The sequence below is a fragment of the Schistocerca nitens genome, chromosome 4, assembly GCF_023898315.1.
Source record: "Schistocerca nitens isolate TAMUIC-IGC-003100 chromosome 4, iqSchNite1.1, whole genome shotgun sequence".
In the NCBI taxonomy this organism is placed as follows: Eukaryota; Metazoa; Arthropoda; class Insecta; order Orthoptera; family Acrididae; genus Schistocerca; species Schistocerca nitens.
The window spans coordinates 214,266,613-214,282,032 of NC_064617.1; the positions used below are offsets into that span (position 1 = coordinate 214,266,613).

The following is a 15,420-nucleotide window of genomic DNA, read 5'->3' on the forward strand; positions in this document are numbered from 1 at the left end:
GTGCTCTCGCTCTGGCTGTCACAAGACAACTGCTGACGAAACATATCACACTGATTTGAATGGAATGTCATTCATAAATGTAAACATTAATATGAGACCAGCGATGTTACAAATGGCTTACAGTATCAGTGCGCCCATTCGTTTTCAAATGGTTCAAATGGCTCTGAGCACTATGGGACTCAACTACTGAGGTCATTAGTCCCCTAGAACTTAGAATTAGTTAAACCTAACTAACCTAAGGACATCACAAACATCCATGCCCGAGGCAGGATTCGAACCTGCGACCGTAGCGCATTCGTTTTCACAATAAAGTTTATTTCAGTCAAAGCTCACAAGATTTTCAGAAGGCTACTCAGGTGGCTACTCAGATTGTCTCCTATGACGTTAATATAGATCAGGAACAATAGAGAGCCTGTAACACTTCCTTGGGGAACGCCGGATATTACTTCTGTTCTACTCGATGACTTTCCGTCTGTTACTACGAACTGTAACCTTTCTGGCAGGAAATCACAACTGAGGCGATACTCCGTAGGCACGCAGTTTGGTTAGAAGACGCTTGTGAGGATCGGTGTCGAAAGCCTTCTGGAAATCAAAAAAATATGGAATCAATTTGACATCCCCTGTCGATAGCACTTATTGCTTCATAAAGAGCTAGTTGTGTTTCACAAGAACGAAATTTCTGAAACCGTGCTGACTATGTGTCAATAAATCATTTTAATCGAGGTACTTAATAATGTTCGAATACAGTATATGTTCCAAAACCCTACAGCAAATCGACGTTAGTTTTGGGTATTGGTGTGACATCAGCAATTATCCAGTCTTCAGGTATGGATCTTTCTAGTACGTTCTTTTTAGTACTATCTGGTTTTTGTACGTACTGTAGCTTACACAACAATGAAACTGACCGCACCTTGTCTGTGTATGTGTCTACATTATCATGACTGTTCTTATGACTTCGAACGTATTATTCGACCACACATTCTCTACGTTCACAAGTGCTTTGAAATTATTTGATTATTCTTTCCTTTAGTATTGAGCTGAATGTCATAACGCCTTCCCTGATGCCCTATTCAACTCATTTCGATACTTCTTCAAATTTTTCTTACAACTCGTAAGGTGAAATTCTTGTACCTGCTAAGCATCTCATAAACTCCGGGGGTGTATCCCGCCGACATGTTTCAGCTCAAACCACTGAGTACTGTATTTAGCTCTGGCCTCTTTCATGAATCATATTTTTCTTCCAAAAATCATCACTCGTTTTTTCTCTTAATTATGAGAACACTTCTCCACGGTTGTAGGGACCTTATATGTACTCTTAAAATTTGTTTGCACTTGATAGGGTTTTTTATGTATTTTATTGATTTCAGGCAAATTTGACCAGATACAATTACGTCACATAATGACACTTACAGGACATTTGTTTCACTTCTTCAGAAAACATAAAACGCAGTGTGTTACAGAACCAAATAATATAAATAGAAGCGAACAACTGTGCGGAATAATTAGTCTATAAAGGGCATTATGACCTCACCATCACTGTAAAATTAACGAATTTGTAATACTAAATCTAACTGCATAACAGTGGCTTCGCCTCTGGGGCTCGTGAGTTGATATTTGCACTTTTAACTTTCGCGACTACACTCTCTACACTCTTCATTTTTTACTTTACTAATAATTCTTCTTTGTAATATTTAATTTCTCTTTTGTTTAACTGCCTGTGGAATTTCTCTTCTACCGCACTTCGAGGTCGATTTTCTTTTTTCAGTTCTGTGTTAATCGACGAATGACTATCACAAGGTTCGTACGTTGATATGAAACAAACACAAATCGAGCTTTCTCAGTGAAAAACTAAATTCAGTTTGAGCTTATCATTTGAGAACAAACTGCAAACAAATTTACAAGCTGAAGCATTGAATCGGGTCAAAATAAATATTATACTGGATGACGATTTCATTAGTCGATTCAAAAATGTTTCTTAACAGAGAAGAACCATATGGCACATGTATTGAGAAAAGACATGAATTTCACAGCACAAGTATGGTACACTTGAGGAATCCCCTGAAGAAATTTGAAAAACTACTTGGGAATGATAACACCTACACCAAACGTGTAAAATATGCAATCCTAAAATCGAAAAATAGATGTGTACAGTTATTTAATGTTACCTGGAGCTATAGTTGAAATTATTGAAGTTTATATGAAAGGCCCCCAAAACGTTGACAGAACTGCACAGGCATATCAGTACCGATCCTCAACCCCAGAACCATGGACCTTACTGTTATGTGTTAGTTTGCGTGTCTCAACGTATCGTAGGTGCAATCTTATAGGAGTGGTATCTTTGGAGACGCCAAACAAACATGTGGGTCCTCAAGAGGGGCAGCATTCATACACATAATAGTAACACTTATAAACTAATTGCTAATTCAAAATTTGTAGACAGTGGTACATCTTGCAGGACATACTCTACATTGGTATTGTTTGTTGAACTCCACAGTCACAATCACTTATAGACGAATTTTAAATTGGAATTTGAAGAATACATTAAATAAATGTTGAAACAAAAGAATTAGAAAGAAAGATGACAATCGAAGCAGTTTTAGTCGAGTATTTGGCAATCACTACGGTGGCTTCAGAACTTGCCGACATGAGTTCATCAGTGATACCTCTTGCAGGACGTAATCTACAATGGTGTAAGTGTTCCACAGTTTGTGGATCTCAACAGCTACAAAAGAGTTGATGTTGTGGAATAACCGTATTTCCGAAATTTTCTCTTCTACGTCCAACCCCTGATTTGAGCCTCTTCAGACTTTTCCATACGGGCCGTTCTTCAGCGAAATCAGGAGCTAGATTTTTCCTATGGTCTCATTCAACGGTGTTAGGACCTCATATTTCACATAAGTAATCGAGAATACGCCTGTTGACTATTATTATCTGTTGTCCTCATGAAACTTCCTGGACGTCAGTCTTGAAGCAGGAAGGTGGTGAACATACACTGCTGGGCACCGTAAATGCAACACCCTGAAGGAAGCATCCGAATCAAGTGAAATTTACACCATGAGTTTGCAGCGATGAGATATGCAACTGATTAGAATTTCAGCGCAGACGCACATCACGCGCGCCTGTGGCGCCACCTCATAGCGCCATTTAAGGCTTGGCGATTTCGACGAGTGTACGTTCGGCACGTGTGTTTACCTTGTGGTTGTTTCACAAGACGATCAGTTATGCCTCGTAGACAACAGCGAACGTCTTTTGATCAAGTATTCGACAGAGGAAGGATAGTGGCTTACCGAGATTGTGGATTATCATACAGAGAAATCGCTAGTCGTGTTGGACAAAAGCAAACAACTGTAATGCGGATATGTGACCGTTGGATGCAGGAGGGTACGACGGACCGACGTGGTCGATCGCATTCACCTCGGTGCACCACTGCACGTGCTGATAGGCAAATTGTGCGCATGGCAGTGACGGATCGCTCAGTGACATCCCGAACCATAGCACAGCACATTGCGTCTGTAACGCATCATCCAGTGTCTGCGCGTACCATTCGACGCCGTTTACAGCAGAGTGGTCTGTCCGCAAGACGTCCATTGCTTCGTCTACCATTGACGCAGAACCACAGACGTCTCCGTCGCCAATGGTGTGATGACAGACGGATGTGGACGGCAGAATGGAATGACGTTGTCTTTACTGATAAGGCACGCTTCTGTCTGCAGCACCACGATGGTCGGATTCGAGTGTGGAGACACCGTGGAGAGAGGATGCTAGACAGCTCTATTATGCACCGCCACACTGGTCTTGCACTGGGTATTATGGTATGGGGCGGTATTGGATATTACTGTCGCACGCCTCTAGTACGCATTGCCGGTACTTTAAATAGCCGGCGCTACATATCCGAGGTGCTGGAGTCAGTTGTACTTCCTTACCTTCAGGGCTCGGCCACAGCCATATTTCAACAGGATAATGCGCGACCACACGTGGCACGCATTGTCCAAAGGTTCTTCGTCAATAACCAGATTGATTTGCTTCCCTGGCCGGCTCGCTCTCCGGATCTTTCGCCGATAGAAAACATGTGGTCCATGGTTGCTCAACGAGTGACCCAGATTACATCCCCAGCTGCCACACCAGATGATCTTTGGCAACGTGTGGAAGCTGCTTGGGCTGCTGTACCCCAGGAACACATCCAACGTCTCTTTGACTCAATGCCGAGACTTATGGCAGCGGTGATCTCCAACAATGGCGGCTACTCTGGCTACTGATTCAGGCAGGAACCACATGTCACAGACGTCTGTAAACGTAATCATTTGATACTTGGTCAACATGTTATCTACAAAATAAATTTTGTTGTGCTACCTCTTGTCTTTCTTGGTGTTGCATTTACGGTGGCCAGCAGTGTATAACGAGTGTTAACCGGGGTTAGGCGCCTTACACCTTTCTCTGTACACAGCCACCTCGCGTTTCATATCTGGCGGTGCAGTTCCAGATAATGGTCGAGTTTATCCGCGTTGTAGGTTCCAAAAATCCAGAGGACTGATATCCACTTGTTTAGCAGTCGCGGAAATAAGCTAAACAGGGCTAACATATTTACCTGCTGTGTAACACAAAGATAAAGCAGTAGTTTTAACTGCGTTTGTTGATGCACCCCAGGAAGTTCCTGTATTTTTGCGCAATATGTTGTCTCATGCAAATACTCTCTACTTTACAGTCAGATAGTGTTGCTCGAAACTCAATGTACGGTAAGGAGTGAGACCAATATGTTTGGGCTGGAAACTGTGCTCCAGCTTCACTCCTCTCCAAGGCGCTCCTAGTTATCTCAGGACCTGCCGGTTCTTCAAACTGAGTGCGCACACTTGTGGTTTGCTGGGATTTGGTTTTAACTGGATTTTACAGTAGTCAAGATTTAGTTGTACCTGCTCAAAGATCTCACTCTAGCAAAATGGTTTGAGATATTTAATCAGAGTAGATGAAATGTGGTAAGGCAGGAGATGATCGTTGTTTTAAATTTTAAATAGCAGAGGAACCAAAACACTGCCCTGTTGTAGCCTGTTGTTTTGGAGCTTACATTGGCTGGACTGAACTTCAAATTCTACGAAGAACCAATTATAAAGATCTTGAATCACTAGCGTAAGATGCTAATCTTTGCTTATTCCATACATTTAGTGCAAGAGGACTTCTTGATTGATTGTGTCGTAAGGTGCTATTACATCAATAAATGATACTTCTGTGACCTTTCTTGTCTCAAAGCTGTCTTCAGTGTGCTGGGCTAGATTTAATACCTGTGCGGTGTAGTCCCTATCCGATGTAAATCCAGATTGCTGTTGTATTTAGAGGGTTCCAACGGCTTCTAAGGTTCATTATTCAAAGACCTTGCACAGATCTCTTATGGAGATGATTCCTTGCATCGTGAACTGGCTTATCTGGTTCCTGAATGGGAGCCATACGAAAGTTCGCCCGTAACTTTGGGACCCCGCATTTACTGAGACAATTATTGAAGTAGAATTGGAGCCAGTCATACGTTTTTGCACCAAAATGTTTTGTGTGTCTGCCTCTAATATTATCTAAGCCAGCAGCTTTGCCAGCTTTAGCACCTGATGTTATACTTTCTAATTCTTCTCGAGTAAACTGCTTCCTCTTCCGCTAATCTGCATATTTTTTTGAGGACTTCAAAATGCTACAGTCTGGTTTGCCATTCTTAAAGAAGATGGAAACTATCTGAGCAGTAGAAACGTCGGTATATACAGATCTATTAATAGAATCATTATTTAATCTCTTTAGCTCTTTCCTTCCTAGAAAATGGAAGGAATTTTTACAGTTGTTGCCTTGTGTTCGGAGTAAATCCTTGTATGTTACTGGTTCTGCAGTCTCGAGAATAGTCATCCGGGACCATTTCTGTACTATTTCAACAAATTCATCGTAGAACACTTTCAACTATCTTCCGGTCCAATGTGACATTGAGTTTCTCCCGTCTAGCCCTCCTGAAATCATATCTTCGACGTAAATATTTTGACGCTCATAACAACTTTGCACATTATTCAGCGTTGTTATCGACAATAAACAAAAGTCCAGGATTGTAGCTGCGCCTCCATTTGCCCCTGTTGAACGTCTCGGGTTGTTTATTACTATGAACCGACGTTAGCTCGTAAAAGTCTGACCGTTGGACAACTATTGGAGAACATTTTCATCGTTTTCATCATCCTCATTATACGAGGTGTGGCTAGAAAAAAACCAGACTAGTACTGGTGAAACAATAAAACGAATGCAATAAGGCTGAAAGTCGCGTGGCCTGTCACGTGACTCTCGCTCCGCCTACTGCTCGAGTTTCATCTGCCTCCTGCACTCAGTCTGCCCGTGGCGTCTGTTTTAAGTAGTTGACGTTTTGTCTGTGCGTCGGAAAATGTTGAGTGTACAGAAAGAACAGCGTGTTAACATCAAATTTTGTTTCAAACTAGGAAAATCTGCAAGTGAAACGTTTGTAATGTTACAACAAGTGTACGGCGATGATTGTTTATCGCGAACACAAGTGTTTGAGTGGTTTAAACGATTTAAAGATGGCCGCGAAGACACCAGTGATGACACTCGCACTGGCAGACCATTGTCAGCAAAAACTGATGCAAACATTGAAAAAATCGGTAAACAAGATCGCCGTTTAACAATCAGAGCAGTGTCTGAGTTAACAGGAGTTGACAAGGAAAGTGTTAGGCAGATTCTTCATGAAAGTTTCAACATGAACAAAGTGTGTTCAAAAATGGTTCCAGAGTGTCTCATAATTGAACAGAAGAATGATTTGTTCTGACATCCTGGAAACTCCTGTAGTAGAGGGGATATACAATACAGACTGACATTAGTAAGAAACGCGTTCCTGAAAAGAAGACATCATTAAAATCGAAAGCAAAATTTAATACTATGAAGTGATTTTTGAAGGTCTGGAGTCTAGCCTTGCACGGAAGTGAATCGGGCACGATCAACAGTTCAGATAAGTAGACAATGGAAGCTTTTGGGGTGTGGTGCCACAAAAGAACGTTGAAGATTAGATCAGTAGGTCGCATAACTAATGAATCCGAATGGAAAGAATGAATATAACTTGACTAAAAGAAGGAATAGGTTGTTAGGAGACATCCTGAAATCATGGAGTCTTAATGCAGGGAAAATTCGGAGCTAAAAGTAGTGCAGGGAGACAAAGCTTGACGACAGTAAGAAGGTTCAGTGGATGGAGGTTCCAGTTGTTACAGAGAGATTAGCTATCATAGGTTAAACTAGTATGGAGAGCTGCATCGATCTAGCTTGCGGACTGAAGATCACATCAGTATTTAATACCACCACAAAAAACATGCATCCATAATTAAACCAGTAGCCGAAACCCTGCTATGAGAACAACAACGTAGATTCATAAGCGAGTAATGGACCAGTATAATCTGAACTAAAAGTTAAAAACGATTGTAGTTTTTCATTTGTAGTTAGCTGTTGCTATCTGAGTTCACATATTGTCATTTGAAGGTGGCAAGTGGAACTGTGGACACTAGAAAATGGAGCCCCAAGTGGAGAAATCGGAACTTTTACGATAAATTCTCCGGTTTTATTGAGTTCAATAGAGGGGTGGCAGCAGAAGAGACAGCCAGAAACACTTGTGCTGTGTGTGGGGATAATGCCATTGTACAGAGAACGGCAAGAACGCGGTTTTCTTGTTTTAAGTTGAATCGTTTTGATATTAGTGACTGTCCGCAGCTCGTGGTCGCGCGGTAGCGTTCTCGCTTCCCACGCCCGGGTTCCCGGGTTCGATTCCCGGCGGGGTCAGGGATTTTCTCTGCCTCGATATGACTGGGTGTTGTGTGATGTCCTTAGGTTAGTTAGGTTTAAGTAGTTCTAAGTTCTAGGGGACTGATGACCATAGATGTTAAGTCCCATAGTGCTCAGAGCCATTTCAACCATTTGATATTAGTGACTCTCTAAGTTGAGGAAGACCTTCGGGGTTTGATGAAGATCGCTTAAACGCATAAATCCACAAGGTTCCATATCAGTGTACTTGAGAACTGGCAAATGGGATGAACTGCGATCATTCCACCGTCATGCGACATCTGCATGCAACGGGGAAGGTTCGAAAAAGCGGGTGTATGGGTATCGTATGCTCTAAGCCAGGGCTTAACAACTGGCCGGTTTTGAGCGCGAGTACTCGCGTCTGCTCAGGTACGTGCTCGCGAGCAGGCGCAAGGTCGCGGAGTAGGGAGGGAGGGAAGGGAGGGGAAATGCGCGCGCACGTTTGAATGTGATCTCGCGTTCTTAGCAGATTTAACTAGCCATCTGAATGCTTTGAACATTTTAGTACAAGGTAAAGATCTGCTAATTAATCATTTCATAGATCGAATACGAGCTTTTAAAATGAAATTGACACTTTGGGTGAGTCAGCTGGAAACAGGAAACCTAGCCCATTTTCCTAAATTATCATCCATGCAAGATGTCACAAAGACTGTGAACGTTATTCACATAGTTTAGTTGATCAGCGCTTTCAAGATCTGACAGCACTAGACAGTGATTTTGATCTGTTCTCTCCATATTCAGCGAATATTTAAGAGATTCGTCCTGAGCTGCAGCAAGAAATTATTGATCTGCAGTGTGACAGAGAATACAGAGACAACTTTCAGAACAAGAAAAACATTTTGGAATTCTACAGACACTTCCCTCAGGATAGATTTCCTCGTTTGCACAAACTAGCGGCGACAATAATATCAATGTTCGGTTCCACGAATGTTTGTGAACAACTGTTCTCTGCAATGGAATGTAACAAGACGCGCCTGAGAAACGCATTGTCTGATCGAAATTTAAACTGCACGCTGCGCCTAAAATGCACAAGAACAATTACTCCGAACATAGGCACAATTGGAAAGGGCAAAAAGTACAAGATAACCGAGAATCCCACACTTCAGTGACACCTTTTATTGTGTAACAGTTCACAAATTAATGCGAAGCTAATAAAATTATGTGGCATGTCTACATTCTCCTTTATTTGTTTGATTTGTCGCAGTAATAATTCGTGAGTGATATCCCTGCAGGTGGCCGCGGATTTACATTGACTGGCGGCAGCTGTTGTGTGCCCCACGTGACTTTCCCCACTCTCCGCTCTGGTCCTGTAGTGGGGGTAGCGTGCTCGCGCTGCTCCGTGCTCGCGCCTTGCTGCTCACAGCTTTCTCCGCGAGCACGTATGTTGTGAAGCCCTGCTCTAAGCCAAAATCACAAAAATCCGCGGGTGGCCACATACACATCTCTGCTTGCTCGTCACAAGATGGCTCTTGAACAACATCGACCATTCGGATCCTGTATCGTTACTGGTGACGGGGAATGGTGTCTTTACGGCAAAATAGGGAAAAGAAAGAATGGTTGAGCCCAAACAGAGCAGCAACTCTCCGTATACCCCCGATTATCAACAAAAGACAATGCTATGCATCTGCTGGAACACTGACGGTGTGGTGTACTATGAATTGCTTCCCCGAGGTGTAACCATCACTGCTGACATTTATTGTCAACATCTGAAACGTCTTGCAGACGCAGTCCAAGAACAACGACCAGGAAGACTGCATGAAGTGATGCGACCCCACGATAACGCCCACCTGCATTCTGATAGACTGACAAGAAACACTAATCAGAAGTTGGGTTGGGAAGCCATTCCGCATTGACCTTATTCACCTGACCCTTGCGCTCTCAGATTTTCACCTTTTCCGCTCTCTATCCAACAGCCTTCAATGAACTTTTTTTCCGGATGAAAATGCGCTCTGATTATGACTCGACGAGTTCTTCACCTCAAAACCACGTGATTTCTGCAGTCGAGTAAACGAGCAGTTGTCCCAACGTTTCCAAATCGTTGTAAATAGTGAAGGAGAATATATTTTTGATGGCTGAAGTTCCTGTTATGTGTATCTGTTGTGTTTATTGAATTTACGGAAGATCGCCAGGAACTTATGCACCAACAGAATATTTGTAGTTGAATAATTAATAAAAACCTTAATTATATAACCTCTCTCTTTTTATTTAATTCTAAGACTATTTGGTGATTGATGACACGATCATACAGAGAAAATTATCGAAAATGCTGAAGCAACACGAAATTCCAAGAAATTTAAAATTTGGAAATTTGTGGTAAGGACTATGGGACCAAACTGCTGAGGTCATCGGTCCCTAGGCTTACGCACAACTTACTCTAATTTAAACTAACTTATGCTAAGGACAACACACACACACCCATGCCGGAGGGAGGACTCGAACCTCCGACGGGGGGAGCCGCGCGAATCGTGGCAAGGCGCCCTAGACCGCACGGCTACCCCGCACGGCAAGAAATTTAATAAATGCCGTCAAGACATTTCACAACAACACAGTTATAGCCATTAACATCAACTACTTAAAACATTATGAGGAACATGTACAAGAACGTAGTATGTTCTGCTGAACTTATCAACATTTGTACTGATAAAATGCTACAAAAATGGAAACAGTCATACCCGAAAGTATAAATCTGGGTAACACTAAAAGAATAAACAATACCGAATCGTTGACGGTCAAGTACTGTTCGCCAATTCAGAAGATCATCTGCAATAATACGTAACAAAATGTAACAAAATATTAGAAGTTAGCTGATACCCCCGTCTCCGCTCCCATAAAACAAGTGTTGTTACGGAGAGTTCAAAAATTGTTCAAATAGCTCTGAGCAATATGGGACTTAACTTCTCAGGTCATCAGTCCCCTAGAACTTAGAACTACTTAAACCTAACTAACCTAAGGACATCACACACATCCATGACCGAGGCAGGATTCGAACCTGCGACAGTAGCGGTCGCGCGGTTCCAGACTGTAGCGCCTAGAACCGCTCGGCCACTCTGGCCGGCGTTATGGCGAGTGATGGTGAGTTACTAAACCAGTAATTTGTACATCTCTGAGATTATAATGGTGTAGACATGAATCATACAGCCTATGTAAAAGCCTCCCACGTTCTACATGTACAGTCACGACATCTTTCTGTTTGTCGTACAGCATTTAAATGACGCCTTCGTTATGAGCCTTCAAGAGTATCACAAGTTATAAGGGTCGCACGACGCTCAGCGTCTAAGCTCTTGAAACACAAGACGTCCTGCATTTGAGTTCCGGCGGACCTGTGATTTCTCCGAGGTTTGTTAGGATCGTGTAATCTTCACAGCTCGAGCTCTCTTAGAACTATGCGCTAAACAAGAACTACGTTTGAGAGGTATGTAATACAAATAATATTAATAACACGTTATTTAAGGCTTTCCTGACGTAATAGTTTTAAATACGGTTCTCGGGCTTACCGACAGGTTTTATTATTGAATTTCCTCAATATTTCAATATTTCTCTACAACAACTGCCCAGCTTCAGCATGTGATTTAGCAGTTGTTAATTTCATAAACTGCAAGCACTATTAAACGCTGTATTCGCACTTTCACGGAGTAATCTATGAGCTCGGATAGCATCCGACCTCCTCAGGAGCGTCGTCTTCATTCTACGCACGAATAAAATATTTAAAAACATTACTCATTCTCAAATATAATATAGCTTCTGAAATAGTCTACGTTCTGTCTGTGGGTTCAAGTTAACTCCATACCAGATTTCATACAATCGGTTCGCTGGTTACTTTCCCTTTTGTAATATTAGTGTGGGTGGAAGTACAGCTTGAACACACTGAGAATTGTATTAGCATTGTATTCACTGCGTTGTATCATATTATGTAAGACATATCAACCAATAAAAACAATTTCATAAATACGATAAAGTTCAAACATCAAAGAGTAAGTTGCTTTCTCAAGGAGTAAACATTTTTCCCTAATTTGTGTAATATTCTTAAAATCAATAAATATCTTGTACTACAGACTTTCTAAAGTAGCCTATTTTGTGCCACAGTGTTCTAGCTGTCTCACTGAAACTGGTTCAGCGGTATAGTCGAAGAAACGTAACAGCCAGGCTTATTTTCGCATTTAATATTATTATGGAAGTATGAATTTGTAAGGATATGCAATATAAAAATTTCAGGAAACAGACGATAGGTATGTCCGCAGCAAACAAATATCATAAAATAGTTAAAATTATTAGAGATTTGGCTCATTCAGATATTTAACATGTGAAATATCAAGTACTTCCAGCAGTGTAGGGCCTACGCTTTGAGAAAACATCCAAAATACAACAGGATAACTGTTAAATGTTTGGAAAGCTGAAAATAAAATTACATCATGTTGTCAGAATCTACAATATCCTAGGCCAGTTAATGATGAAATCTGAGATGAAAACGATGAAAGTAGAATATATGCTGCAGAAATGAAATTTCTGAGATTTTTATTGGGTCTAAATTTAAGATACCAAATTATACTTACTGACACTCAGAAGTCTGTTGGAGTTGTAAATAGTCTAGTTGAAGATATGAGTACTAGTGTAGGTGATGCTACACCCGATAAGAGAACTCTCTCTTATATTACTACTTTAAGTCTGGCTGTACTCACCAACTGGGTGAGAGGATTTGAGACGACCCAGGAACTGATGGAGGGAGCAGGTTTTCCACTGACTTCAGATCAGGACTCCGCCAAACCTGTAATTAGGAAGAAGATGAATAACATTTTAATAGTTGTGCTTAAAGCAAGAGAGAAGATCAGTAATGATCTTTTTCAAACAATTGTTACCTGGATGTCTGAAAATGTACATTCTCAAAATTTTTAGGAAACGTATTATATTTTGTTTCGTACAACAAATTAAGTCAAACTGACATTTGATGTAGCACACCAAAAGGCACAGTACGCAGGGTAGAATGGCTTGACCTTATGGGTGTATATATTGATAAGAACTTGAAATGGAAGAAGCCTGTTACTCAGCTACTCAAACAATGAAGTCCAGTTACTTTTTCTTTTCGGGAAACTGCTTGTCATGGAAACAAACTAATCAACATCCTAACATATTTTTCCCGTTTCCAGTCAGTAATGTCTTATGGAATAATTTTCTGTGGTAGGTCATCACTTAGAAACAAAGTTTGGATAGTACGAAAGCAAGCAGTAAGAATAATATGTGGTGTTAACCAGCGTTCGCGCAGTAGCTAGGACACTGGAGTCGCATTCGGTAGCACGACGGTTCAATCCCGCTTCCGGCCATCCTGATTTAGGTTTTCCGTAATTTCCCTATATCGCTCCAGGCAAATGTCGGGATAGTTCCTTTGAAATGGTACGGCCGACTTCCTTTCCCGTCCTTCACTAATCCGATGAGACGGACATCGTGCACAATTCTGTCCAGTTGGCGTGTTAGATCGTCAGAATCCCGAGCTAATTGGAGGACCCCGCCCATAATGCTCCAAACGTTCACAGCTGCTGAGACATCCGGCGACCTTCCTGGCCAAGGTAGGGTTTCGCAAGCACGAAGCCAAGAGGGGAGAAACTCTCATCGTGTGCTGGCGGGCAGTATCTTGCTGAAATGTAACCCCAGGACGGCTTCCCATGAAGGGCAACAAAACGGGGCCTATAATATAGAATAGCGTCGACGTACCACTGTGTTGTAACGTACCACGGATGACAAACAAAGAGATCCTGCCATGAAAAGAAACAGCGTCTCAGATCATCGCTCCTGGTTGTCGGGTAGCATGGCGGTCGAAAGTCAGGTTGGTATCCCAATGCTGTTCGGGCGTCTCCAGACACGTTTCTCCCTGGCATCTCATTGACTGGAGTACTGGAATACACTTATCTTCTGTGATGAGTCCCTCTTCTAGCTGAGCACGATGACCAGCTGAGACGTGTCTGATGTCGTCCTGGACAGAGGTTGGATACCAACCCCACTGTTGGCTTTCTTTTCATCAAGATAATACCCACTCACACACGGCGAGAGTTTCTACTGTTTCTCTTCGCGCTTGTCAAATTCTACTTTGGCCAGCAAGATCGCCGGATCTCTCCCCATTGAGAACTTTTGCAGCACTATGGGTAGGGTCCCCCAACCATCACGGGACTGACGATCTAATGCCTCAGTTGGACAGAATTTGGCAAGACATCCCTCAGGAAGACATCCAACAATTCTACCGATCAATACCAAGCAGAATAACTGCTTGCATAGGGGCCAGAGGTCAACCAACGCGTTCTTAACTTGCACAATTTGAGAAGCTCTTTCTCTTGAATAAATCATCTAATTTTTCTAAAACTGTAATCAGTTGTTTGTCTGTACATGTCCAGGACATATATTGATTGCCGTCTCATTCCTTCATGGTGCGTCCTTGTCTTAGAGTGTGTGATGAATGATTCATCGGAACGCAACAGTGAAGATCAGCTCCAAATTTTATTAAATTTCTTGGGAGTATCGCAGTGCCATGTCAACAAAGAGCTGTACCTGTCGCTTACTTATCAGAGATGAATGAAAATGCTTTTCTGTAAGGAACCTGTTCGACACCAGAACTTCCTGTGATACAGAGGAAGCGTCATCTTCGAGTCAACAGTTTCCACACAAGACTATCATCGAGTCGAGAAAGTGGGAAAAGATTCATTGACATTGTTCTGAATTTTTTAGATTTGCCTGGTTTCTCCTGATGTGTTCTCTTAGATCGTAATATAGTAAGAGAAAGAGACCTAGAGAGGAAGATCTACGTCGAGGCTATGAGAGATGGAATACTGTCCCACATGGATAAGCAAGTAAATCCACTGCGTTCTGTTCCAAGAAATTACCCCAAAATTATACTGAATTGGCGCCAGAAGCGCAACGAAAAAAGTAAATTAGAATGGTCGCACGAGGGTTTAAACTCTGCTGCTACACAATACGTGTCTAGTTTCTCAAGCACTCAATCATGTCGTTCGGTAGGTGCAAAATAGTGGAAACTTCAGCTAACAGTGATGGAGATGGATAAGGATCACGCATGCTTATCTCCAAAATAAATAACAAAAGATCAATAATAGTGAGATCTGATGACTGTGGTGGTCACGGGAGATTGATAATTTATCCTCGTGTTCTCGTACTGTCAAAACCGTGCGAGCTGTGTGAAAAAGGGGTCTTATCGTCTTTGAGCACAGCATCGTCACCAGTGGGGGAGAAACATTGTACTGTTGGATGGACCTGATCAGGCAAAACCGTCACATAGTCCTTGGCGGTAATGCGACGCTGCAGAGTAGCCATGCGGGCCATGGAATACCACAATGTGACTGTTCAAATCATCATACAATCTCTGCTGTATTTCGCTCTTTCGACTTCAACAGATCATATGTTTGAAACGACGTGAAACGTGCCTCATTCGACCAAATGCCTTCTTCCTTTGTTCTACAGTCAAGGTTTTACAATTTTGGCGCTGACTTTTTCCCTTACGGGCATTTGCATCTCTGATGAGCGATTCTGGGATTCCAGCTTGCCCTGCAGTTCCCCACTTGAGGAGCTCCATTCACGTTGTTTTGGTACTGACACGGTTCACGAGGGCGACATTCT

At 42.1% G+C, this 15,420-nt stretch overlaps 1 protein-coding gene across 4 annotated transcripts in view; it reads right to left on the reverse strand.

Moving 5' to 3' along the window:
• The window catches only part of LOC126251895 (uncharacterized), a 247,780-nt gene that overhangs the window by 149,379 nt on the left and 82,981 nt on the right, over positions 1 to 15,420 (reverse strand). For all 4 annotated transcript variants that reach the window (XM_049952609.1, XM_049952610.1, XM_049952608.1 and 1 more), the window contains exon 2: positions 12,486 to 12,571. The gene's annotated coding sequence lies outside the window, so the exon portion shown is untranslated. The remainder of the gene's footprint in view (positions 1 to 12,485; positions 12,572 to 15,420) is intronic.